General features: G+C 35.9%; 1 pseudogene; it reads left to right on the top strand.

The window, feature by feature from the left end:
* LOC110201128 (2-acylglycerol O-acyltransferase 3-like) overlaps positions 1–27,667 on the top strand; it is a 68,127-nt pseudogene that overhangs the window by 19,624 nt on the left and 20,836 nt on the right.

The following is a 27,667-nucleotide window of genomic DNA, read 5'->3' as shown; positions in this document are numbered from 1 at the left end:
ATATAAGTATATATAATTTATACATTCCTTCTGTTAATTGTTTTAGGAAAATGAAAGACTTGGAATTACAGAGTGCAACTAATATAATTGTAATAATTCCACTTGGTATTAATAGAAAATAGACTATTTTCATTCAGTCATGAAGAATGTCCTTTACCAGATTTATTATCACACAAATGACAAAGCTGGAACTGGAGGGGAACTGTTAGTTAAATAAATCCTCTTGTTCACATGTGTGTGAAGATTTCATTTATTCAGCAGAACTCAGTCTTGATGTTTCCAACTAAACCAGATATAGCCCAAAACACATCAAATTGGCTTTACTTTTTTTTGTGGCATAACCCCAATTTTTTAGATACGTATACTTAGATTATTGCCTAAAAATAATTATACTGGCCTTTATCTTCTGTTCAGACAAATTTTTGACACCAATCCTGCTGCTCTAGCACAAATCTAGTTTTCAAGTCTTATGGATAATGCCTGTATTGAGACAAAGTTAATTGATCTCCTCTTTCTCTCTCCTCTCCCCTCCTTTCTTTTCTTTTCTCTTTCCCCTTTCCTTACAGCCTTTCTTTTTCCTCTCTTCTCTCCCTCTTCTACCAATGCTCTATTGTTTTCTAGGAAGTGGAGAAAGAAATGGGCATTAATAAGATAGTATACTTCAGAGATTTTTAGTTGCGGCTTCTGGTTCAAGACAAATTAAGTCAATCTATGAGACATATTAAGATCTTTATGAAGTTGATCTCATGTGCCACTCAGGAAGTAGTTTAGAAGGACTACCATAAGATAAAGAAAAATAAGAGCTAGTTAGTTCCAACTGAGGCAAAACTTCTCTATGTAGCTGTGTGGTTTTGTTTAAACTATTGGACATTCCTAGAATATCACATGTGTTCTATAGGAAAGCATACTTTAAAATCAAAGATACATCTGACTTAAACTATTGATATTTTAGATTGTGTGTACGTTTGATGCCTTCCATTAATTAATTAAAAATTTATTTTACTTGCTTAGATGAAATCTTTCTCTATTCCCACCATTACAATTGAATTCCTAAAGAATATGTCTGCCAAATGAATCAGAGATGTTTTATCCTGTTTAAACTTTGAATTACTAGATACTATTATTTTTAAAGAAGTTTTTGTTTTCTTAAATCTCACCAAGAATAATTGACCAATAACCTTTTAGTATTGTTATTTTGATATTCTCTGGGGAAAGTATCTTCTTGGGTCTTTTTTTTTTCTTCCCTACTCCAGAGGTTTTTAATCTGGAATCTGTGAACTTCATATTTTTAAGCATTTAGAAAACAGATGAACTTCACACACACACACACACACACACATAACTGGTTTCTATTCTTTGTATTTTATTTTGAGCATTTAAAAAATTGTTCTGAGGATGGGTTCATAGACTTCAGAATACTGACAAAGATGTCCAAGATACACATTTAAAAAAAGGTTAGCAACCCCTGGCTAGGCATTCTTTAAAAGGTTTAACATTACAATAACAGGGCAGCCATATGTGTTGAAAAAACAGGACAATCATATATGGAAAATATCCTGGCCCCGAAACATAGAAAAGTATTTTTTTTGTTTCATTTTGTCTGCTTAATAAAAACATTATTCAAATTGGAATATGATAACATCAGAAAATTGGCAGTTCCAGGCCTCTTTGAAGTGATATATGATTGTTATCACAGCATTTCAAGGATCCCATCAGAAAGATTTCTTCAGGTTCAGGCAAACACTTGAACAAGGACAGCTACCAGAAAGTGAAATGGAGATCTAGACATCCTACATCTATGAAACTAAATCAGACCACAATTAGTCAGTATTTACAAATGGCCATCAGTGATGTTTCTACTTCAGTATCTGTATCATTTTATAACTTCAATGTCTTTAAGTTCACAGAGCTTATATTTCAAGATCTCATTTTCCAGCACCAGGAAATTCCTGTCAATAGAAGCTGGGTTTGTCTTATGGAGATGATACACTTTCTCCTTAAAATAATGCTTTGAATTTTAGATACAAGCTTTGCATTATAAATGTACCATACAAAGCATTCTGCCAGATATTATAATAAATCTGTCTTCAAATTTCACTCTGATGTATAATGTATAACAATGAAGAACAGAACCACTTAAAAAAAAGTCACTTTCCTGGCTGCTCACTCTGAATCTCTGCTAACCTCTCCGAATCTGAGTGACCCATCCCCAATCAAGCACATGATGAAGGGTAAGTATAGCACTTGACTTCTGCACTTTGATTTAGGGAGAAGATTCGAAAGAACAAAGATGATCATCATGAAAATATGAAGAAAATACTTTCAGAGAATGGGGAGTGTATTCTTTTCATAGTGAGGAAGTTGCCCTTTTATGTGATGGTTCAGGCACTGTTGTTCTGTCTGAAATGTCAGAGTTTTAGATGAATGTTTAAAGCATAAAAGTACAAAGAAGTGCATGAAAAGATCCCACACCGGCTTTCAAATGGGATCGAGATCTCATTTACATTCCCTTCAGCTATGTATTTTTTGGGAAATGGAAATAAAAAGTTTTGTTCCTGAAACCCACTCCAAAAAATTACTATAAAAATGATCTATGATGATATTTTTGTAAATATCTAATTTTAAAATTATCCATGCTACCTTTGATTTATTTTTAATTTTAAAATAAAATTTGAAAATGTATATTTTAAATGTAGTATTTATTGATAGGATTATTGATTCAAAGACAGATAAGACCTTAAATATCATCTCACCAACTCTCTTGTTTTACAGATGAGGAAACTGAGGTCAATAACTATTAGGTGAGCTGCCCAAGGTCTCATAGGGCTATGTGTGGCAAAACAGAGATTCCCAGGATCACATTTATTAACCATTTAAAAGCTCCTAGAAGGATCTCTAGTACAGTATAAGGGCTTAATAAAGCCTCATTGAAAGAATGAATACAGAATAGAATTTTAAATCCCTCAGCTTCCATAGTTCCTCAACCTGTGCTTTCCTGTTTCAGATATATAACTGGTTTTGTCCTAAAATGGACAGATGGATACTCACCAAAAAATAAGGAGGCAGGAACAGAGGTGAGGGATATCAAACTTCTGAGCAGCCTCCACCTATTGCCTGTTAATCAAAAGTATATGAACTCTTCTTTAAAATACAAGTTTTGAAAGATTCATAAAAAAAAGATCTGAAGTGATCAAATTGTCTCATTAGGCCATGAAAAGATGCCAGTTTAAATGTCAAATGTGGCCAGAAGAATATGTTCTTATTTTCTAATCTTCTCTTTAACTGCTTTTCCCCACAGTGGTATAAAGGTCAAAATCCATTATATTTATGATTATAAACAGAGAATTTCCTACATGACACTTGTGTTTGCCTTTATTTATTTCTTTAAATTTTGCATTATAAGCAACCTACTAAACACTATAAAATGTCAGGGAAAAAAAAGTAGGTGCAGTTTCAGCAGCACACCCTAATGGGTTATGCATGTGGGCCCTTTATTCAAAGTATGCTGATATGAAACTTAAATATGCAGCAAATAAATACTTCACCTACAACATATGAGACCTTAAATCTATGGCTGACCCAAAGTTGAGAGAGATAAGTGAATGCTTTGGTTGACAGAATATGAAATCAAAATAATCTCAACATGCTAAAGCGATAACCAAAATCAACAAGATGACATCTAATAAAGAGATGGGGGTAACTGCATATATATGAGTCAGATATATATGTATATATATATATGCATATATCTATTTATATCTATCATATCTATCTATCCTACTTAATCTAAACCAATCCAACAAGAATTTATGAAGACCCTAATATGTGTTTGAATTATACCAAGGATACAAAGACTAAATAAATAAATAAAAACAGTTCTTATTCTTAAGGAAAATATACTCCATTGGGTGGATAGGTTCCATTTCCTGTGTGTTACCTCCATTTGAACACGCATTTGGTAAAATGTATATTCATTGACTCACAGATTTAAAACCGCTTTTCTTTTGAGGAGGGAGTGGGAATGGCATGATTTAAAAATTTGTTTTGACATTGGTAACAATAAATCTATAAGACCAGATTGTTCCTGGGGAAAACATGGTTTGACAATAGCTTCCTGTAAAACAAAAAGAAAAATAATGCCCCCCCCCAAAAAAAAAGACTTTTACCTTTTTTATCCTGAGGAAGCACACCTGGACTAGTGATTATAGGGAGCACCCAGTGTGGAAATGCCTTCTGATGCAGATTCTCAAACATCTGTTGCTTATAGTTTTAGAGTGTTGCATGAGTAACTGAGAGTAAGTAACATATCCATGTTCATACAACCAGCAGAAATTAGAGATAGACTTAAGTCCAGGTCTTGATTTTATGTTTAGTCCTTTTTGAGCTATGCAATGCCAATGTATTCAATATTTTTTAAAGGAAGATATTGTTATAGTACTTTCTGAAGTCTTGTTCTGGACCATGAACTTTAAAGGAGACATTAAAAATTTAGACAGCATCCACTTCAAGGGTGACTAGGTTAGTGAGTCATGGAATGTTGTCACATGAGGAACTATTCAAGGAACTGGAGACATTTAAATTGGAGAAGAGTTGAGGCTATTTGTAAATACTTGAAGGACTGTTATGTGTAAGAGTGTGTAATTTATTCTCTGCTTTTCCAGCATGGAGAACTAAAACCGATAGATAAAAGTTGAAGGTCTATGACTCAATATAAGAAGGCTATTTCCAAGAACTAAAGCCACCTAGAATGGGTTGCTTTACAAAGTACTAGGGTAAGGCAGATGAGAGTTGCTATGTGAAATGAAGACAATATAAATGAAATGATGAAAGGTTACAATATAGCTAGACAGAAAGCATCATAAGGTACATGAATCATAGTAAACAGAACCAATCCCTAACTACTTCCCAGAAGGAAAAAAATCCCCCACTCATAGCACGGGCTACATATAAGCAAAATTCCTAACAAGTGGAACCAGTCTTTCAGGTGTTTTAATTATATACATGGTGAGGGCACTAGAAATAATATACATCTGATTGCATTCTGAAGTCTGATTGTAGACAATACATGCTTCTAAGAATCATTTGCTGACTTAATTTTCCCTTAAGTTACACAAGATCTTATCAAAGAAAATCATCAAAAACTATTTAATTCGTACAACTACTTTTTGGTACTTGGGCAAGTTATTGGAAGAAATACATGAAATTAAAATTGCTCTTTTCACTTACTTTTGGAGAACATAATTTGCTTCTAAATACAGAGCTTGTCTGAATCCTGGCTGATTATAGGCATATATAGCTATTTTCTCTATTAGAAGATATTCCTTTCAGTGACCTATAGTGGAATATGCAGGTGCGGCAAGGAGAAAAAAAAAAAGAAAAGAAATGATCCATAGCTGACTATCCTTTCCCCAGGGACCTATGTTTTGATGAGATTTTGGTTTGTAACAGCAATTAATTCCAACAAGGCCTGGACTGCCTCTTAAGTCCATTACTTTAGTTCAGATCTTGGCTCAAAAGAGAATCCCAGTCTATGAATGGTACAAGATGATCAGGAGGTGAGGGTAAAGAAGGAGTACTGGTACTCCTCAGAAGTTCATACTTATAGCTTGATAATTGAAAGCTGTGCTTCAGAGTGTTTTAACACTCAATGTACCCTCTTTGCAGCGGCTTCACTGTAGATTGGCATTAGTGCAACTACTTCTGCAAAAAAGGTTAAAACTTTTCTCATTTATTCATGCAAGGGGAAACTGAAAGTTAAAAAAAATTAAAATAAAGCTTAAAATATCTTGACTTCTCTTTGGGGAATGCAAATGGTATTAATGAGATAGTAATAATCCACAATATGAATAGACACCCTGTATCATCAGGGTCACTGTAAGGATAGAGAAAAGTAATTTCATGCTTATTTCCCAGAAAGATTTCCATCCTGGATTTTCCTGAATAGGAAGCAAAGCATACTGAATGAAGTGAGAAGATAGAGACCCCTATCCTTAAAGGCCATGAACCTTGAAAAAAAGTAACAGGAGAAGAAAAAGGTAAGAAAAAAGGGAGTTTCAGTGGCTCCCTTTTTCCTCTATGTTTATATGGACTATTTGTTCCAGACCTGTGGTAGAGCATTCCAAGCTCTATTGGTCTGATCAGTTGGACACACTGTAATTTGACTCCAACACAGTGATGTCGTTTTGGTCCTCTTAGAGAATGAAGGACAGCAATCAACCAACCATTGCCTCTAGGAAAAAATATAAACCCTCTGTTTGGCTTTTAAAGTCCTTCAAAATCTGGTACCAGATTTTCATTCCACACTGACCATAGATTATTATCTTTCATATAATTTACATTTTAAGTTAACTAACCTATTCGCTGTTCCTACCTTATACCATCCCATCTCCAGACTGGGCCTACTTTCTCTCCTGCCCCTCTTCCTCCCCTTCAGGTCCTAGGAAGTCAGTAATAAGTCAGTCAGTCAACAATCATTTATCAAGCACCTACTATGTGCCTACTCTAGGTACTACACTAAAACACTAGAGATAAAAAGAAAGGCAAAAAACAGTCCCTGCCTTCAAGGAGCTCCCAGCCCAAAGGAGGAGAGAGGCAACATTCAAATATCTACATACAAACAAGGTACATACAGGATAATTCAGAAAGATGACTTCTTGCAGAAGGTGGGACTTTAGCCATGCATTGATATAAGCCAGGGAAGCCAGGAGGCAGAAATAATGAGGGATGTTGCAGGCATTGGGGAAAAATCTGTGAAAATGGCCAGATTAGACATGAAGTGTCTTTGTGAAAAGAATAGGAAGGAGGCAGTGGGAGAGAATGAGGTGTCAGAAGACTGGGAAGGAAGGAAGGAAGGAGCCAGCTTGTGAAGGGCTTTAAAAACTAAACTGGCGATTTTATATTTGATCCTGCAGGGCAGGAGGAGATAACATGATCAGGCCTGTCTTTAAGAAAGATCAATCTGACAGCTGAATAAAGTATGGACTAGAGTGGAAAAAGAGGTAAGCCAGGAAGAACATCATGCTGACTGTTGCAATAGTTCAAGTGTGAGGTGATGAGGGCCTGCACCAGGGTGGTAGAAATGTCAGAGGGGAGAAAGTTAAATATACAAAAGATATTACAAAGGTAGAAACTACAGGACTTCACAACGATTAGATATGGGGTGGGGGTATGGTGAGAGAGAAAGTCAGGAGTTAAGGATGACTCTTAGGTTTTGAGCCTGGGTGACTGGAAGGATGATCGTACCCCCTTCACACACACACACACCCCACACAGAGTAATAAAAAAGTTAAAAAGAAAGAAAAGTTTTGGGGAAAAGATAATGAGCTCAGTTTTGGCCATGTTTAATTTAAAATGCCTATAAGATATCCAGTTTGAGATATCTAATAAGTAGTTAGAAATACAAGAATGGAGATCAGGAGAAAGATTTGGTCACGTTAAGGCTCATCTCAGAGGTTACTTCCACTGTAAAGTCTATACTAGTTTCTCCTAGTTGATAATTCCCTTCTGGCCCCTGAAATTATTTTGTAGTATGTTCTACCTATTTTATATTTACTTATCTTTGTACATACTTTCCTCACAAATATAAGTTCAACTCTTTAAGGGCAGGGACTATTTTTTTTATTTCTGTACCTAGAGTACTTGCAATATGTTAGGAACTTAATATAGGTTAACTTGAAGTTAATTAATAGGATCATTGATTCTGAGAAGGAAATAGCTATAGATATATCTAATTTACTCATTTTATAAATAAAGAAATTAAGACTCAGAAAGATGAAATTACTTGGTAAATATCACACTACTTCAAAACAAGTGTTTATGAAATACATATTATTTGTGTGTAATCACACACTTATGTATATATACATGTGTATGTATAGTCATTCATGTTTATGTGTTTGTGTATATATACTCATGTAGTTTTATGTGAATACATATGCATATATGTATATATATGTGCATATACAAGGATATATACATACATGCATATACATAAACTATATATGTTTTCCTATTATTTTTATTTGGCATGTTGCTATATTGCTGAATACATGATGAAGTACTTCCTCAATATGTGCCTTGAATTGAAATCAATTGAATGGAACACTAAGTCGTGGATAGCAGTGTCAGCTCTATCTTATCACTATCTCACAAACCCTTTCCTCTGAGATTCTAGGATCTTGAGGAAATGTCTCATTCACATGAGATGATGTTAGAATAGCATGCAAAACAGATGTAAGTAGCTAAATTTAATTCAGAAATCCTTTATTAAACACCTAGTTTTTCTCCCAGACACTATGCTAGGCATACAAAGAAGAGGGAGAAAAAAAAATTCTCTGCCTTCAAGGAACTTACATTATACTAGGGAAATGTACTATATTTACAGATGACAAAGTAATATAATGTAATTTCAAGAAGGAATGAGTATAATTAAGTATATATCACCCAAACACTATGTTAAGTTTGGTTAAGAAATGGTGAGATAAACTGCTTAAAATAATTGGTTCTCTTATTTTGCATTATCTACCAGATCCCAGAAATCTATCTATTTTGATAGCTACTAGTGGATTTAAGGGTCAAAAATGAAAAAGATATGCACACTTTCCCAGCAGTCATTGAAGTTTTCCTTCTACTGGTTGCAGATTACTTTTAATATCACCAGATGAATGCACTCTTCTGATCAGCAATAATGCCATACATATTATTTACCTCTGAATAACCATTACACTACTGGAAAGAGATAAACCAGTGCAGTCCTTTCATTTATGTATTATGGCAAATAGTTCAAGCTTACAACTCGGTACCAGTTTTATGGAATTGGGAAGTTCTTGATTTTATCTATATGGATACTCAAGGAAGGCTATTTAGCAACCTTGCGTGAATGAAATCCCATACAGGAAGGGTACTGGAAAAAAAATGCTATGGATATTTCCTAATGTTAAATGCACTCATTTTTTTATTTACTTATTTATTTTTAATAAATTGAGGCATATATCAATTGAAAGACAGTCAGATAGAGTGGACAGTGAACTGGACTGTTAGGAAAATAGTCAAGAATGATTTGGTTTTTATCCTGTCTTTGATGCTTATTAGCTATGTATGACCCTGGCCAATATATGTATCTTCTGTGATCCATAATTTCCTCATTTGTCAGATAAACATAATGTTTATGCCTACCTCACAGGGTTGTAGTGAGCAGCAAACAACATCATGTATGTAAAACTATTTGCAAATTTTCAAGTGTTATTACATGTTCACAATTATTATTCACTATATTTTAAAGAGTACAATTTTGATTTACTGTTTAACGTTGAACCCATTGGGGCTATGGTAGACATTAGGTTTTGAGGATATATTTGGCTTTGAGTTTACTAGGAAGGTTAGAAATCAACAAAGCCATCTTGCCCTTGTGACACAAGGGAAGGTTTTATGAGACCTTGTCAATGCTGTCTGTTGTGGCACACTCTAAATTCATGGACTGTTTCCTACACCCAATCCAAATTGGTATCAGAACGACATGACAGCATAACACATGGGATATAAAACTCTTCATAAAACATTATGACATGGTAAAGAAGGTTACAGGCTGGGTGTCCTGATCTCTATTTAGAGTAATTGAAACATCTAGCTTTAACTGAAGCCACAGATGCTCTAAGCTCAGACATCCTCTTTTTTCCCCTTCTGAAATCTAAAGAATCACATACTCTGTCACACAGCCAAATGCTCAGACAGGTCTCTCCAAAAAAGCATGGAAATGATCCTCATTTAGAGGAGGCTGTAAATTTGCTCAGTGAGTCATTTTAATAGGAAAGGTCAGGAAGGATAGTGTACGTAGCACTTCAGAATAAAGGCAATTTTCTTCAGGATGTAATGCTCATTGAAGCAGTCTTCAGTATAACTAAGGCCAGCCAAATTAGCTGTTTGCAAATCAACCACAAAGAAATTGACTGGATAACCACTATGGGTCAGATTAAGAGAGCCAAAATGCCTGGCTCAAACAAATTAAATGATTATGATAATGATGGAGGAGGTGATAGTGATAGCTGTGTTGTATTCTGATCTGGTTAGACCACAGCTAAAGGATCATGTTCATTTTAGATTATCACATTTTAAGAGGAATATTAAGAGACAGCCTTGTGCAGGGGATAGAACACTGGACTTGTAGCCAGCAGGATCTGGATTCAAATCCTATCTCAAATATTTACTTGCTGTGTGACTTTGTGTTAATCTCCTAACTTCTCATTTTCTCCTGCTTCTCATTTTCCTCATTTGTATGAGGAAAAAGAGGAAAGGCTTGCACTCAGCGGCTTCTAAGTTCTCTCCCAGCTCCAAATCTGTGATTCTTTAAGTGTAAAAGAACCCTGAAGTGGGCAATAAGTATGATGAAAGACCTTCAAATAATTCTATGCAAAAACTAGGTGAAGAAAATGAGAATATTTATCCTGGAAAAGAGAATAAAGACAACATGCTAGGTACCTTCAAGAACTTGAAACACTATCATATGGAGGGGGAAAAAAGATTACATTTATTTTTATTTTACCCCTAAAAACAGAACTAAGACCAGTTGGAGCAAAAAAATAAAGCTGCAGAGCTGTCAGTTCTCTGAGACTGATTCTATAAGACAAAGGAGTAAAATGAGAGTAGTGGAGGGAAGTTACAGAGACACATTTAAGCTACATGAAAGGAAAAACTTCCTAACAATTAGAGATGCCCCCCAAAAAAATAAGATTCCTGGGAAATCAGGGAGTCCCACCCTCCTCACCTTGTATTTGCAAGCAAAAGCTGGATAGACATCTTTATATATGTATGTGTGTGTATGTGTGTGTGTATATATGTGTGTGTGTGTACATATGTATATGTATGCATGTATGCTTGTGCATATATGTATATAATATATGCATGTATATAAATATACATATATAAGCATAACATATATGTGTACCTATATGTGGATATATATGGATAAATTAATAGATAATAGTAGATAGGTAGATAGGTAGATAGATAGATAGATAGATAGATAGATAGATAGATAGATAGATATAGATATGATAGATAGATAGATAGATAGATAGATAGATAGATAGATAGATAGATAGATAGATAGATAGATTTTAAAGAATACACAGAGTCCATGTTAAGGTATAGAATGGCTTAGAAGCCTCTTTTAGTCCCTGCCAACTCTAAGATTTCATATTTATCTGATACTACACAATCATATAAAGCCAGCAAAGAGTTTTAAGCAACATTTCCAATGAGTGCCTGGTTGAAACTGATCAAATCAAAGTGTCAAATGTGGGGTTGGAACTGAAGCTTCCATTGATGGTGAAATGAATTAAGCTATAGACTGTAGGCTGTGTTCCATCTCACCTACAGTATTCCCAAAAAATGGTAGACAGATTTCTATTAGCAATTAGGTTCCTGATGTGGGTGTTATTATCACGGTCTGAGCAACCGTAGAGGAAAAAGCCCCAGATGTGAAGTCAGAGTACCTGGATTCAGATCCTAGTTTTGCTGCTTTACTATATGTGAAACCCTGAGCAAGTAAACTCCTCTTATTTGGCCCAACTTTTCTCACTTGTAAAATGAAGAGGTTTACTAGATAACATTTAAAGATCCTTTATTTCCTGTGATTGTCTCCATGTCTGTCAAGCTATCCAAAGTCTTCTTCGCACTATTGTGACTGCTGCTTTTCCAAAATATAAATAGAAAAATGAGAGCCAGGAGTTATGCTAGGTCTGGTGGATTTGAAAACAGAATTATTAATAGTTCCATCCCTCAAGGAACTTACATTTCCTGAGCATTACAACATACACACTCTAAATAATGCCCAGAAGAGGGACACAACATTTATTACTTTAGGTTTGGGGATCAGAGTGGAACTTCTATAGATGACACCTGATCTGAGCCTTGAAAGTAAAGCTGAAAAGCAGAGGGGAGAAGAGAACATTGCTGGAAATGCATAGAGAAAAGCTCTAATATCCCCAATTTGGAGAGCAGGTAGCAAGCTAATTTGGTCAGAATTAAAAGTGAGTAGGGGGCAGCTAGGTAGTGCAGTGGATAGAGCACTGGCCCTGGAGTCAGGAGGACCTGAGTTCAAATCTGACCTCTGACCAAACACTTGACACTTACTAGCTCTGTGACCCTAGGTGAGTCACTTAACTCCAACTGCCTAAATACAAAATAAATACATAAAAAAAATTAAAAGTGAGTGAGATATAATAACAAGAAGTTAGTTTGTAAAGATGGATTAGAATAAGATTGTGCAGGTGTATTGGGGGCAGTAAGGGGTGGGTGTTAAATGACAGATTGAAGAATGTATTTTATCCTAGAGTAGAGAAAATAGGAAGTCACTAAAGTATTTTGAGCAGGAAGGTTTACAGGATCACACCCAGGCCTTAACCAATAAATAAATAAATAAATAAATAAATAAATAAATAAATAATTGAATAAATAAATAGATAGATAGATAGATAGATAGATAAATAAATAAATAAATGAATGAATGAATGAATGAATGAATAAATGAATGAATAAATAGATAAATAAATAAAAGATAAATAAATGAATGAATAAACAAATAAAATGAATAAATAAAAAAATAAATAAATAAATGAATAAATAAATGAGTGAATGAATGAATGAATGAATAAATAAAAACAAAGAACAAAAAATAAAAACAAAAACAAAAACCTCTTGGAAAATCATCAGGAGAAGGGAGGTCCTAGAAGTCAAGAGACCAACTAGAATTCATATAACTTCTATGGAGGAAGAGGGAGCATTTAATTACAGAAAGAAGTTGAGGATTAGAGGAGAAAAGGGGACCATTCAAGGTGTGAAACAAGTAGAAAGAAGTCAGCTCTACATTCATCATCTGCAACATTTATACTGCCCAATATAACCTTCCTTCCATCCACTTCTAGAGACCCATTTTTTACAACAATAAATGCAAAAGAGAAGGAAAAAAAGAACAGGTTAGCAAAACTAACATCACCCAAGTCCCACATTACATACAGTGTTCCTGACTCATTGCTCCTTGCTTCTGCAAAGGTGTCACTTGACATACCTTCCCATATTTCTCAGTATTTCTCATATTCATAATTTCTTATGACTCAGTAATATTTTGTCATATTTATCTACCACAATTTATTTATCCATTATCCAGTTGATGGACATCTGCTTTGTTTCTATTTTTTTAATCTATCAAAAAGTTCTATTATAAATATATTGATGTAATTATACACACATATGTCAATTGATATCATCTATACAATGCATATACACGTGTGCATATATAGACATAGAAATCTGTACATATCTCTATCTATGTAATCTAAAGAAAAGTGCTGGAAAGGTCCACTCTGTCTTTCTGTATGTGTGTGTATGTGTGTATAGATAGATCTATAAACATAGATGTATATAGCCATATATCTACACCTACCTGCACACACATGTGTGATATGTATGCATGTGATGTATACATATGTGCATACATATAAACATATACATAAGTATACATATGTGACTTCCTATTGTCTCTACTCTAGGATAAAATGTGTGTGTGTGTGTGTGTGTGTGTGTGTGTGTGTATAAAATCTTTCTAGGAACTTTGTTTTCCACTGACCACCTTGAGGTGTCCAGCAGTGGGGTATCACTGGTAGAAAAAGAATACGGCTTATTAAGGTTATTAAAAATAAGTTTAATAGTGAGGGAATGCTTGAGGAAGAATTTTCTTTGGGAGCAGGCCAGGGCTTCCTGTGATCCTCTGGTGATCTCACCTAGGAAGAGGTAAGTGTTTGAAGACTTTTCCATCTTGGTCAAGGTCCTTGGTTTCTATGCTTTGAAGAAGCTTCCTTCCTGGGATCATAATGTGATTAACAATGTGCATTGAAAGCTGAGACTTGGGAAGGGAGTGGGTAGCTTGGGGGAAGAGTCATAAAGGAATCCCCAATATAGCTTCTGAGTAAAGAAGACTAGGAACTCTCTGATTTGCGGTACTTTTTAACACCTGAGAAACAAAACCTTTAGAATGGCAGGCGACTCAGCAGAGCTTGAAGAAAAAAAAAAGTTGTCCTACTTTGTGGACATAGGTGCTAAGCGATCCAAGTGAAATGTAATCCTCCTGTGGAAGCTGAAAGTAAGCTCCTTAACCTAAAGCTCTAGTTCCCTTTCCACATTCATTATGTGTGGGGCCCAGTACTGAATCCGAGCTGCTAGGAAGCCTCAAGGAATTTCATTCTCACCCAGCAAGTAAGCAGAATTCAGCACAGGACCTAGAAAAGAGGTGTGGCAGCTCAATATGAGTCACCACTGAAAGAGCAGCTCAGGAAGTGCATAAGAAATTGGCCCACATTAGGAGAGGCATAGCATCCAGAAATAAGGAGACTGCACTTTGTTCTGTGCAGAATACCTCTAGAGCCCTTTTGTGTTCAATTGTGGGATCCACAGAGAGCATAGATAAACCGAGGAATATCCTGAAAAGGGCAACCAGAATGTGAAGAGCCTTAAGACCATGCCACCTAGCTAAAGAAACTTAGTTAAAGGGTTAGTTAAAGGAATAGGAGATGGTTAGCTAGGAATTTAAAACTTTATAGTTATCCCTGTTAAGGCTGGTTGTTCAGTTGTTTCAGTGATATCTGACTTTTGTGACCTCATTTGAGATTTTCTTGGCAAAGCTATTGCCATGGTTTGCCATTTACTTCTCCAGATCATTTCACAGATAAGGAAAGTGGGACAAACAAGGTTAAGTGACTTGCCCAAAGTCACATAACTAGTAAGCGTATGAAGCTGGATTTGAACTCAGGTCTTCCTGGCTCCTACCCAATTTATCACTATTACATTTCACTTTATTAGGTTCAGCTCAGTTTTCTACTCTGCCAAGAACTCTTTGGTTGGAGACTCTTCATCCAGCGTGTTAGCTATCTCTCCAAGCTTTGCGTCATCTGAACCAAACAGGATCAATTTCCCAAGGATAACAGTGCCATCAAGAAAACAAATCTTCCTTTAGACCATCTCTCCCAACTTCTCTTCTCCCTGTCCCCCATCCCGAGGAGCTGTAAAACTATTCTTACCATACTTACCATATTTTTTTCTCCTGAGTTCTGTTCTTTGAGCTGCTTTAACTTGTGCAAATTGATGAACATGACACAAGATTGATTGATTAAAGAAAAAACTCAACTTTTTAAAAAATGATGACAGACTGCAGAGGCTGAATATATTTGGTTCACTTCTCCAGAGATTCAGTTTGAGGGCCAAAAAAAAACCATAATAAGTTAATCGGAATGTACTTGACAAACATGGTACACCTACACCTCAAAGAAAGAACGTTTTTGATATCTAAAAGCCATGGTACCTGATGTAACATATCTACATTGATGCTGATGATAATGATATAGTTATGTGTTCTTGAGTAAGTCAACCTGCCTCTAAAGTGTTTTATTGTAAATTATTTCATAGGTTACTTGACTTTAAAATTTAAGAGGTGGAAAATATGTCTTGAATCATAGAGACAAAAGTTGCAAGTTTTCATTCGCAGTTAAACATTCAACGTCATCAGATATTATTTTAAATCAGATCTGTTTATTAACTTCAGTGATAAAAGTATAATTTTTAGCATTTTAAATAAAATATTTCTTTCCTTTTTGTTCCTCATTTTGATTTAATTCCTCAAGAATTTATTAACAGCCTACTGTCATCAAAGTCAAAAATAAAGCCATCCTTGCTCTATGGGATCTCTCATTCTGCTGAAGAAACCCAACACATACTTAGAAAAAGTACAATTCCGGGTACATGTAGGAAGAGGTGAGCACTGACAGCAACAGATGAATCAGAGAAGGCTTCCAGGGAGAGGTGACACCTGAACTGATATCTCTTGAATCTATGTCTTTCTCCTTATTCACATAGCCACCACACTAATTAAGTTCTTCACCACTTTTTTCTTGGAATATTATAATACCTTTCTAATTAGTCTACCTGCTTCATATCTCCCCTCCTGAACCAAGCCTTTATTTGTTTTTGTTCCTCCTTCCCCCACCAAAAGCATTGATCAATCAGTTTCCAGCCCCTATTCAACATATTATATTGGTTCCCTATTACCTTTACAAAACAGTATCTACTCTATCCTTTTAGCCTTGTTATATATTACCACTCTTCATGATCTCTGTTCTTTTGTTCCTCACTCATATTGCTTTTTTCTATGTCTTAGTACAGGCTGTTGCCCTCCTTAGAATGCAATGCCCTCTATCCCTCTTCATTTCTAACTCAGAGAACTGGGGTTTCCTTCAAAGCTCAGCTCATGTGCTGTCTTCTACATAAAGCCTTTATTGATTCTCTGAACTGCTAGTTTCTTCTTGCTCAAGATGATCTTGATGTACAGATGTAGATATATGTATACATGTATATTGTGGCTACACACGTATATGTATTTATATGCATATATGTGTATGCATGTGTATGTATACACACAGAAAATTGTGTTTACTGTTTGAGCTGCTCTTTAACACAGGTACCATGGATACCAGGTTACATGTATGTATAAATTTATATGTATAGATATATAATCTTGTATCTATCTAGTGTTTACATCTATCTATATTAAATATATTTATCTATCTACAGATAGATGAAAACACTTGATAGATACAAGATTATATGTGCGTATGCATATATACATACACATACACAGATATATGCATATAAAAACAACTTGGTATACTATTAATATATAGCATATATTTCATATATATACATTATATATAAACATCACATGTTTGTAATAAAATATCCACACATGATACATATGTGCATATAAGACATACATGTACATCATGCATATATACACATACACATATTATATGCATGCATGCATATGCACACATATGTATATGTGTTATTTTCAAGTGACCATCTAAGTAATACACTTAGCATGGTTTGTACAAGTTTCAGTCAGATGTTTCTGTTTCATAAAGGACAATTCAGAGGATTCCATGTAGCTACTTTAAGCTACTTTAAGACATTTATAATTATGAAACTCTTAAGAAAAGTATATTAAACTGTATACAATGTTTAACTTTTCCTTTTTTCTTCTTTCCCTTCTTCCTTCCTTCCTTCCTTCCTTCCTTCCTTCCTTCCTTCCTTCCTTCCTTTCTTTCTTTCTCTTTCTTTCTTTCTTTCTTTCTTTCTTTCTTTCTTTCTTTCTTTCTTCCTTCCTTCCCTCTTTCCCTTCTTTCTTTTTGAAAATTGAGCCTTTGCCCTTCTCTAATCTTGTCACATTCTACAGGACAACGGATCTGCCAACTTATGTAATACAGGCTTATTTCCTTTTTCCCCATTCGTATCTCCAGTAATTTTCCTGACTTCACCAGTAGACTTTCTTCCATTTTCTTCTGTAAATGAATCCAGAAGATAAACATCTTCAAGTTTCCTTCTCTACATCAATCTTGCAACTTCCACAGCAACCCAGAGCTTTTCTGAACCTAATTTCAGCAGCATGGGCCAAAGAGTTCAGAACACTGAGAAACAATGTCAACAAATGCAATCAAAAGCAACTTCTTTGACCTTAAATTCCTTCTTCCTCTGCAGGTGGATTTAGTATTCAATCTCAGCTTGGAAAGAAGGAAGAAGAGAAGGATGGAAGAAAGGAAATAAGCATGTGTTAAGCACATGTTATACGGCATGCACTATTCTAAAGGCCTCATAAATATTATTTCATTTAATACTCACAATAACCCTGAGAGGTGAATGTTACTACCACCTATATTTCACAGTTGAAGAAACTAAACAGAGGTTAAGTGAATTTCCCAGTGTCACATAATGATTAGGTGTCTAAGGCTGAATCTGAACTCAGATCTTCCTGATTCCAGACATAATGCTCTTCCATTATGCTACCTGAATACCTCACTGCATACTCCCTGGAGCTTGGGCTTCTTCCATAACCTTCTTCAGTCTCCAGTTTGTTTATTTCTTTGTTTTTTTCCCCTATTGTAGGCCTCATAGAGCAAGCTATCTAGCTATCTAGCTAGCTATCTTAGTTGCCTCATCTTCTAGAGTATATGCACACTGAAAGCAAGGTGTATTTCTTCTTTTTTCTTTGTATTCCTAGTACCCAACACAATATCTGGCACATATTATCCATTAATTAGTGATAAAATGTGCCAGGTACAAAATCTGGTAAATAATAGGGGCTTAATATATGTGAGTGCAATTATTCTAGGCACTATCTATTATTTCTTTTTTATTAAAAACAAAAATAACTCTATTCTTCTGCCCTAAGAATAGCTTATAGGCACTCCATAAAGATCAGAATTGAACTGGCACTTTATCCAACCTAACTTGGTTCTTAGTAAGTTCAGAAAACCCAGTGACCTCCCATCCATCCCCAATTTTTTAATCAGTGCTTTTTTTATGTTATAGAATAACTTTATTTACTTTAGTGATTGTTTATAGTTTTCTTTTTTTAATGATTTATTAATTTTTAGTTTTCAACATTCACTTCAAGTTTTTGAGTTCCAAATTTTCACCCCATCTCCCCCCTCCCTCCACCCCAAGATGGCATGGATTCTGAATATCCCTTCCCCTAGTCTGTCCTCTCTTCTATCTCTCTCCCCTTCTCTTATCCTCATCCCCTTCTATTTTCCTGTAGAGCAGGGGAGATTTCTGTACCTCATTTCCTGTTTTTCTAATTTCCCAGTAGCATGTGAAAACATTTTTTAAACATATGTTTTTTAAAACTTTAGGTTTCAAATTTTCTCTCTTCCTCCCTCCCCACCCACCCTCACTGAAAAGGCAAGCAACTCAATATAGGTTGTATGTATGCACTTAAGCAAAACACATCCTTAATAGACATGTTGTGAAAAACTATCTCTATTTCCCTTAATCCTATCCTGGCCTCCCATTTATTCTATTCTTTCTTTTGACCCTGTCCCTCCTCAGAAGTATTTACTTCTGATTACCCCCTTTCCCAATCTGCCCTCCTCTCTATCATCCCCCTGCTCTCTTGTCCCCTTCTCCCCCTATTTGCCTGTAGGGTAAGACAGATTTCCATACCCAACTGAATGTGTATGTTATTCCCTCCTTAAGCCAAATCCTATAAGAATAAGATTCACTCATTCCTTCTCACCTTCCCCAGTTTCCCTTCCACTGTAAGAGACTTTTCAGGTTTTTTTTGTGAGATAATTTATCCCATTCTACCTCTCCCTTTCTTCTTCTCTGAGTATAATCCTCTCTCACCCCTTAATTTTATTCTCCAGATATGACCCCTTAATCTTCAACTCACCCTGTGCCCTCTATCTATCTATCTACATATACATACATATAATTTTTTTCATCCAAGTACCCTAATACTGACAAAGGTCTTGTGAGTTATAAATATCATCTTTCCATGTAGGAATGTAAACAGTTCAATCTTAATAAGTCTCTTATGATTTCTTTTTCCTGTTTACTTCATGTTCCACTTGAGTCCTATATTTGAAAGTCAAATTTTCTATTCAGCTCTGGTCTTTTCATCAAGAATGCTTGAAAGTCCTCTATTTCACTGAATGACCATCTTTTCCCTGAAGGATTATACTCAGTTTTGCTGGGTAGGTGATTCTTGGTTGTAATCCTATCTCCTTTGCCCTCTGGGATATTATATTCTATGACCTGCGGTCTTTAATGGAAGCTGCTAAATCTTGTGATATCCTGACTGTGTTTCCACAGTACTTGAACTGTTTCCTTCTGGCAGCTTGTAATATTTTCTCCTTGACCAGGGAACTCTGAAATTTGGCTATAAATATTCCTAGGAGTTTTCCTTTGGGATCTCTTTCAGGAGGAGATCTGTGGATTCTTTCAATTTCTATTTTGCCCTCTGGTTCTAATATATCAGGGCAGTTTTCCTTGATAATTTCTTGAAAGATGATGTCTAGGCTTTTTTTTGATCATGGCTTTCAGATAGTCCAATAATTTTTAAATTCTCTCTCCTGGATCTATTTTCCAGGTCAGTTGTTTTTCCAATGAGATATTTCACATTGTTTTCTAATTTTTCCTTTTTTTTGGATTTCTTCTACTGTGTCGTGATTTCTCATAAAGTCGCTATCTTCCAATTGCTCTATTCTAATTTTTAAGGAAGTATTTTCTTCAGTAAGCTTTTGGACTTCCTTTTCCATTTGGCCAATTTTGCTTTTTAGGGCATTCTTCTCCTCATTGGCTTTTTGGACCTCTTTTGCCATTTGGGTTAGGCTATTTTTTAAGGTGTTATTTTCTTCAGTATTTTTTTGGGTCTCCTTTAGCAAGCTGTTGACTTGTTTTTCATGATTTTCTTGCATCACTCTCAGTTTTTCCTCTACTTCCCTTACTTGCTTCTAAAGATCCCTTTTGAGCTCTTCCAAGGCCTGGGATTGATTCATATTTTTCTTGGAGGCTTTGGATGTAGGAGCTTTGATTTTGTTGTCTTCTCCTGGTTGTATATTTTGATCTTCTTTGTCACCAAAGTAAGATAATGTAGTCTGACTTTTTTTGCGCTGCTTGCTCATGATCCCAGCCAATTACTTGAGTTTTAAACTCTTTGTTAAGGTACAAATCTGCTTCCAATGTGGAGAATGTACTGTCCCAAGCTTTGGGGGTTTGTACAGCTGTTTTCAGAGATACTCGTAGGGACCTGTAAATTTTCAGTTCTTCCAAGGTGGTATGATAAGGGGCAAGGTGTTTACTCATTTCCTGGCCTGTGACTACCAGTATTCCTTTCTGTCCTGTAACTGTGAGGAGGGGTTCCTCTCCACAGCCACTACAACTCCATCACACCAGCGCTTCTCCTCACCCCAGCACAGCTGCCCAGAACTGTGACCCAGATCCAAACACAGGCAAAGCAAGAGATTCCTGCCTCAGCACTGGCAAAGAGATCCCTGCAATCTCTCTCTGATCAGCCACTGGATTCTCCCTCAGTCTGTGGGCCAGAAGCTCGGGAAGCAGCTGCCCCCCCAGGGCCACATTCTTGGGGAATGGAACTGAGACCCCGCCTTCCTTTCTCAGCACGGACAGAAACAGGCTTTTCCCACTGACCTTCTAAATTGTCTTTGGCATTGGTGGATTGAGGAGTCTGGAAACCTCCACAGCTGCCTGAGATTCAGTCCTCTGAGGCCTGCACCAGGTTTGCTGAGGCCAGCGCACCCATGCTGCACTGTACTCCCAGCCCGGCACGATACACCTTTCTGATCAATCATCCAGGTTGTCTTGGGCTTAAAATTTGTTTCACTCTGTCTTTTTGTGGGTTCTGCTGGTTCAGAATTTCTTTAGAACCATTTTTTTATGAGTATTTGGAGGGGTTTGGAGGAGAGCTCAAGCAAGTCACTGCTTTCACTCTGCCATCTTGGCTCCACCCCTTTTAATCAATGCTTTAAGGTGAAGTGAGTATATCCAGTGTAAACATCAATGATGTAATTGCCATGGTTTCCCCCCTGCCCCTTCATCTCACATTTTGTTGTACTTGTGATTCTTCAGGGTAGTGAAGGTAAAAGTTAGAAGACCTTTCACATAAATCTTTTATACCTCAAGAAATTGTTAAAGAAAATCTCTTTAACAACTTCTTATGTAGTTAAGATATACAGGGTTGCTACTAGGCAAACTATTTTTTATTCTTACAGTAGAAAATATTAAGGAATGTCATCAAAGAATGAATTAGTACCCACAATTTTGAGAATGGGATTAAAAAGAAGTTATTCCATCAAGGAATTCCTCACCACCACCATAGACTTTATTTTCTTCCTTCTATTTTGTTTTCTCTATTCTTCCATTCCTTTCACTTACGAGAATGCTCACTCATTAAATGGAAGGAAGCATGAAGGTTGTTGCTAGCTGTGTAAGTGTGTATTATTTACTCTTTGATGAATTTATGGGCATTTAAAAAAAAATCTTAAACCACCATTGTAGTACAGATCGTTATTGTTACATCCACAAGTAGTATGGCTAAACTAATTATAGATAATTAAATGAAGTGACTTATCCAGGGTCACACAGCTAATAAGTGTTTGAGGTCTGATTTGAACTAATCTTCCTGATCCTGGTCCAGTACTCTCTCCACTGCGCTACCTAACTACCTAGACTATATATATATATATATGTATATATATATATGTATATATATGTACATATATATGTATATATATGTACATATATATACATATATATGTACATATATATGTATATATATGTACATATATGTATATATGTACATATATATATACATAGATATAAATACAATATAGGTATAGACATAGTTCTAGATGTATAAATATAAGTATCTAATCCTAAGATTTGAGCACTGCGAATTGTAATGTAATAAATGAATATGAAATATCTCTCAATCATTATTTTGAATACACATCTAGTCAGTTTTGCTGATTGACTAAACAGTCCATTTTGATGACTGAATTAATCTGTTAATTGCACCAAAACAATAAGGCTAGTTGTACACATAAATATTTAGTAAATGAAGGCTAATTGACTAAAATGGCAAACAGGTGGATTTCAAAAAAACCTGGAAAGACTTACAAGACCTGATGGGAGTGAACAGAACAGAACCAAGAGAACAATATACATAGTAACAGCAACATTGTACAGTGATTAACTATGATTGACTTAACTCTGCTCAGAAATACAATGATCCAAGACAATTCCAAAAGACTCATAATGGAAAATGCTATCCACATCCAGAGAAAGAACTGATAGAGTCTGAATGTAGATCAAAACATACTATTTTCACTTTTTCATTTGTTTGTTTTTTGTCTTTTCCCTTTTGTTCTGTTTCTTCTTCTACTATATGATTAATGTGGAAATATATTTACATGATTGCTGTTTTCATTTATCCTTCATTCTCAAAGAGGACCATGATATTAGGAAGGTGATATCATGACTTGCAAGTGAATTGGATTTAAGTGAGGCAGGGCTATGCAAAGTCACCAGCCTCACTCTCTCTTCTAGAGACATCTGGGCCCAGAGGCAAGATATAGATAAGGAAGAGTAGAGATGGCCCTAGATGCTGTGGGAGACCTTGTCCTTTTAAAGCTAAGGTCTTTCCAAGTTCTCACTTTGACTGAAGCAATGCCTATTCAGTGATTAAGGCTAGTTAAGAAATGAGCCAAAGAATGGCCCCTTTTATCTGTTTTTAAAAAAATCAGTCTGGGAGGGGAAGACACTCAGGGTTTCTGGCCAAATCAGAAACAATTACTATTTACATTCACTCTGAGTCTTCTGGGTCCTAACAAACAATGACCAAGTGAGTTTTGGGCTGGGACCTATTGTTGGGCAATCAATGAGAACTAGAGTGAATTGGATTTAAGGCATGGTCTTTAAGAAAGAAATCTAGCCAGTAAATTCCAAAATATCTTGCTAGGTTTTAGCCATCAAAATTTACAATCCTTTGGGCAGAGCACCCCAAGTAAGGGCATGATATCTTGTGTGGATAGAAAGGGAGAGGAAAAAAGAAAGGGAAGGGGAGGGAGAGGAAAAGTGAGCAGCTGAGGAGCTCAACCAGAACTGGTTAGTTGAGTCCCCAGTGGGTCGTCAGCTCAGACTACTCACAAATTGGTATTTATCCTTTGTTCTTGAAGAGGACTATAACATGAGGAAGATGACTTGCAAATGAATTGGATTTAAGTGAGGGAGGGCTGTGCAAGTTTATCAGCCTCACTTTCTCCTCCAGAGACATCTGGGTCCAGTGGCAAGATATAGATCAGAACAACTGGAGAGGGTCTCAGATGCACTGGGAGGCTGTGACCTTTTTAAGTTAAGATTTTTAACAGACCTTTTTGTCTGAGGCAACACCCATTCAGTGATTAAAGCTAGGTAAGAAATGAGGGGAAGAATGGCCTCTTTCACCTAGTCAAAAATAAAAAATCAATCTGGGAGGGGAAGATGCTCAGAATTTTTGGCCAAAACAGAAACAATTGCTAATTGCATTCACTCTGATTCTGATGAGAGTCCAAAGAACGGCCAAATGAGGCTTGGGCTAGCACCTATTGTTGGCCAATAGATGAGAGCCAGAGAGATTTGCCTTTAAGGCATGGCCCACAAAAAAAGAAATCTAGCCCATAAACTCCAAGATATCTTGCTAGTTTCAGTGATCAAACTTTGTATTCCTTTAGGTAGAGCACCTGCAGGTATGATTTCCTATGTGGACAGAGATAAAAGATGGAAGGAAGGAAGGAAGGAAGGAAGGAAGGAAGGAAGGAAGGAAGGAAGGAAGGAAGGAAGGAAGGAAGGAAGAAGCTGTGTTGCCCAACTGGAACTGTCCAGTTGGATCCCCAGTGGGGGACCTTAATCTTTTAATTAAGTCACAAAATCCTATATCAAGAGAAAGGAAACCAATTACAGTGTAATATATCTGAAAATATTATTCACATGCATATTCTTGTAAATCTAAGAATAACCAAATATAAGTTTCTTGTTCCAAAAATTCCTTTACTTTCCATGACCTCCATATTAGGGAAATGCCTTGTCCATTTGTGCATTTATTTTTCATTTTTAACATAATTGCACACATATATTATATCAGGTTGTTTGTTATCTTTGGGAGGGGAGATGGGAGGGAGAGAGGGAGAAAAAATATGAAACTCAAAATCTTATTTAAAAATGTTAAACACTATTTTTACATGTAATTGGAAAAAAATACTATTTACAAAAAAAAAAGCCACATATAAACAAGCATCTTTCAATCCCCTCACTGACCATAGAAAATACTGTACAAAGAGTTAACTTTGATCTTTATAAAATAAGTTTAACACCTTTTGGGCTGATTTGCTTTGACTTAGTAAATCCCATCAACTTTTCTTACTAATGAAATCATTTGTGTCAGTGTTCTAGAAACAAAGACATCGAAATGTCTAAAATGAGAAAATAGAATATAAGTGGGTTTCACTGCATCTGCAATTCAACATGAAGATGAACAATTGAAATTACTTCATTCTTTCTCACCAACAACAATATTTTTTTATACCAAATGGAATCCCAGGTGTCATGAGAAGATTTCTTGCTTTTCATTTAAGTGCAATGAAAATGTTAAACTGAAACTCCTGGCATTTTAAACACTCATTTTTTTTTTACTCTTAGCTCCTTCTGTCAAATAAGATTCTGTGAAAAGCAAGGGAAAAAAGGGGAAAAAAAGATTTATTTCTAGAGAAACTTAGAATGGAGGTCATTTACCCAAAGACTCACTTTTCCTCTATTTACTTTCATTGTACTTCAAAAAGCAAATCTAAAACCAGTCTTTAGTTGTTATGATAGAACCAGTATTTGTGCATTTTTTTGCAACTTCTAATCAATTAACTAATTATAATTTTATAACTGCTCTTATTTAGGAACTAAGGACTCAAGAAAGCTCACTTTCCAAATAATGACTATATGGATGTTGCTGACAGCCATGGTGATTTTCTCACTGCATAGCCATTCAGTACTATTTCAGCAGTACTATTTCCCTCATATTTAATCAGATTTATTTCATTGCCACTCTGATAGTAAAATAATAAATAAACTGTAATGAGTGATGGTGTTTTTCTCCCAGTATGGGCAACTAGGTGACATAGTAGAGAGAGTACTGGTCTTGGAGTCAAGAAGATGTGAGTTCAAATTCAGCCTCAGCAGTTGCCAGCCATATGACTGTGGCAAAGTCACTTAACTCATTCATAAAATGGATATAATAATAGCACTTACATCCCGGGATTGTTGTGAGGATCAACTGAATTATAAAGCACTTAGCAGAGTTCCTGACACATATTGTGTGGTATATAAATGTTGGCTTTTATTCGTGTGGTGCCTTTTCCTTTCATAATCTTTTTCTACATGCTCATTGTAAGGGATCACATGTCAAGCATCTTGGTATACCTCAAAGTATATTTCATAATGTCTTGAAGCATCTAGGTGGCATAGATAGAGCACTGGACCTAGAGACAGCAAAATCTAAGATAAAATCCAGTCTCAGACATTTACGAGTTGTGTGACCCTGGGCAAGTCACTTCACCTCTGTTTGCCTCCATTTTTTCAACTGTAAAATGGATATAATAACACCCACCTGCCAAGGCTATCGTGAGGATTAAATGAGGTGATATTGGTAAAAAAAAAAAACCGTTTGGTACAGTGCCTGGTACAGAATATCCATTTAATAAATGCTTGTACTGGGTGGCACAGTGGGTAGAGAGCCAGGAAGACTCTTCTTCCTGAGTGCAAATCCAGCTTCAGTTAATTACTAGCTGTGCGACCTTGGTCAAGTAACTTAACCTTCTTTGCCTCAGTTCCTCATCTTTGAAATGAGCTGGAGAAGGAAATGACAAACCACTCTAATATCTTTGCCAAGAAAACCCTAAATGGGGTCATAAAGAGTTGAATGTGATTGAAATGAGTGAAAATCAAAGACAAAATTTTTTTCCTGCCACCATAGGATAGAATATTTTGTGATTAATTTTGAACTAAAACGTTAAGGTCAACAAGAGAACTTCTATTTCTATGCATAGTCTGCTGTGACTTGGCTTTCTAAATTTGTTTTCTTTTGGGACCTTTAGTATTTTGAGTGGTGGAGGGAACTTCTAGTATGGAAACTATCTGGACTGATTACAATACATATACTATACTTAGGTAGAGGTTAGGTTCTTTTTTAACCTTACATTTATATCTTTCTCTAATTAACCCCTTGCCTCTTTGTGGTTGAGGCAAAAATCAGTTTACTGGAAATATTTGGGCAAGAAAACAGCAGATTATTTTTTAGTGTCTGAGAAGAGACAGGCGAATGTCTGACGGATTGAGGTGGATAAGTTGGTGCAGAGTTGACCTTTTCTTAGGACTTCCTATAATTGATTATATATAAGAAGTGGAGGGAGAAAGAAGTTTCAAAGATAACCATTAAGCTCCCAACACAGGATATCAGGTGAATGATAGTAGTTCTGACAAAAATTGTAAAGGAAAAGCTAATTTGGAGTTGAAATAATAAGCTAATTTAGACATTTATTGAAATTGAGATGGTAGCAGGAAATCTAGGGAAAGATGTCCTATAGACGGTTGAAGATCACAATCAAAATTCAGTTTTGGATACAAATGCCTGGTGTGGAGCACTGTGTGTATCACATGCTCATTGATGGATTGAATAAATGACTCTCAAGAGAGCACAGACTGGTTCTACAACTGGCTGATAAGACAGCTCTACTCCTTGAAGCAGTAGTAGTAATAATAATAAAAAGTTTTATATAATATTATTATGTACCTGGTACTGTGATAAATGCCTTATAATTTCACCAACCCTGGAAGGAAGGTGCTTTTATTATCTTCATTTTACACATGTGGAAGCTGAGGCAAATAGAAGTTGTGACTTACCCAGGGTCAAACAGCAGATAAGCATCAAAGGCTTCATTTGAATTTAGTTCTTCCTGACTCCAGTCCTAGCACTCCATCCTGGAGGCTACCAAGCTCTCCTTTGAGAGCAATAGACCTAAAACCACAGAACACTTTGATCAGGGATGGACTCCAGGTTGATTTTATCCAAAAGCTAGTTTTCTAAGTACCAATGCCTGCACTGATGCCCTCATAGGACCATCTGTGTACTTAGCCCCACCACTTTCAAGGCAGGTTTCCTTCCTCAGTTCCCATCCTATGCTTTTGGTAGTGGCAGCATGTCCTCAAACCTTGATACTAATAATTATATGACTTTGCCTGGCCC

This window comes from Phascolarctos cinereus, unplaced genomic scaffold (assembly GCF_003287225.1).
Source record: "Phascolarctos cinereus isolate Bilbo 61053 unplaced genomic scaffold, phaCin_HiC Scaffold_9;HRSCAF=440, whole genome shotgun sequence".
Lineage (NCBI taxonomy): Eukaryota > Metazoa > Chordata > Mammalia > Diprotodontia > Phascolarctidae > Phascolarctos > Phascolarctos cinereus.
Note: the sequence above shows the minus strand (reverse complement) of the source record. Positions and strands in the feature narration are given on the sequence as shown.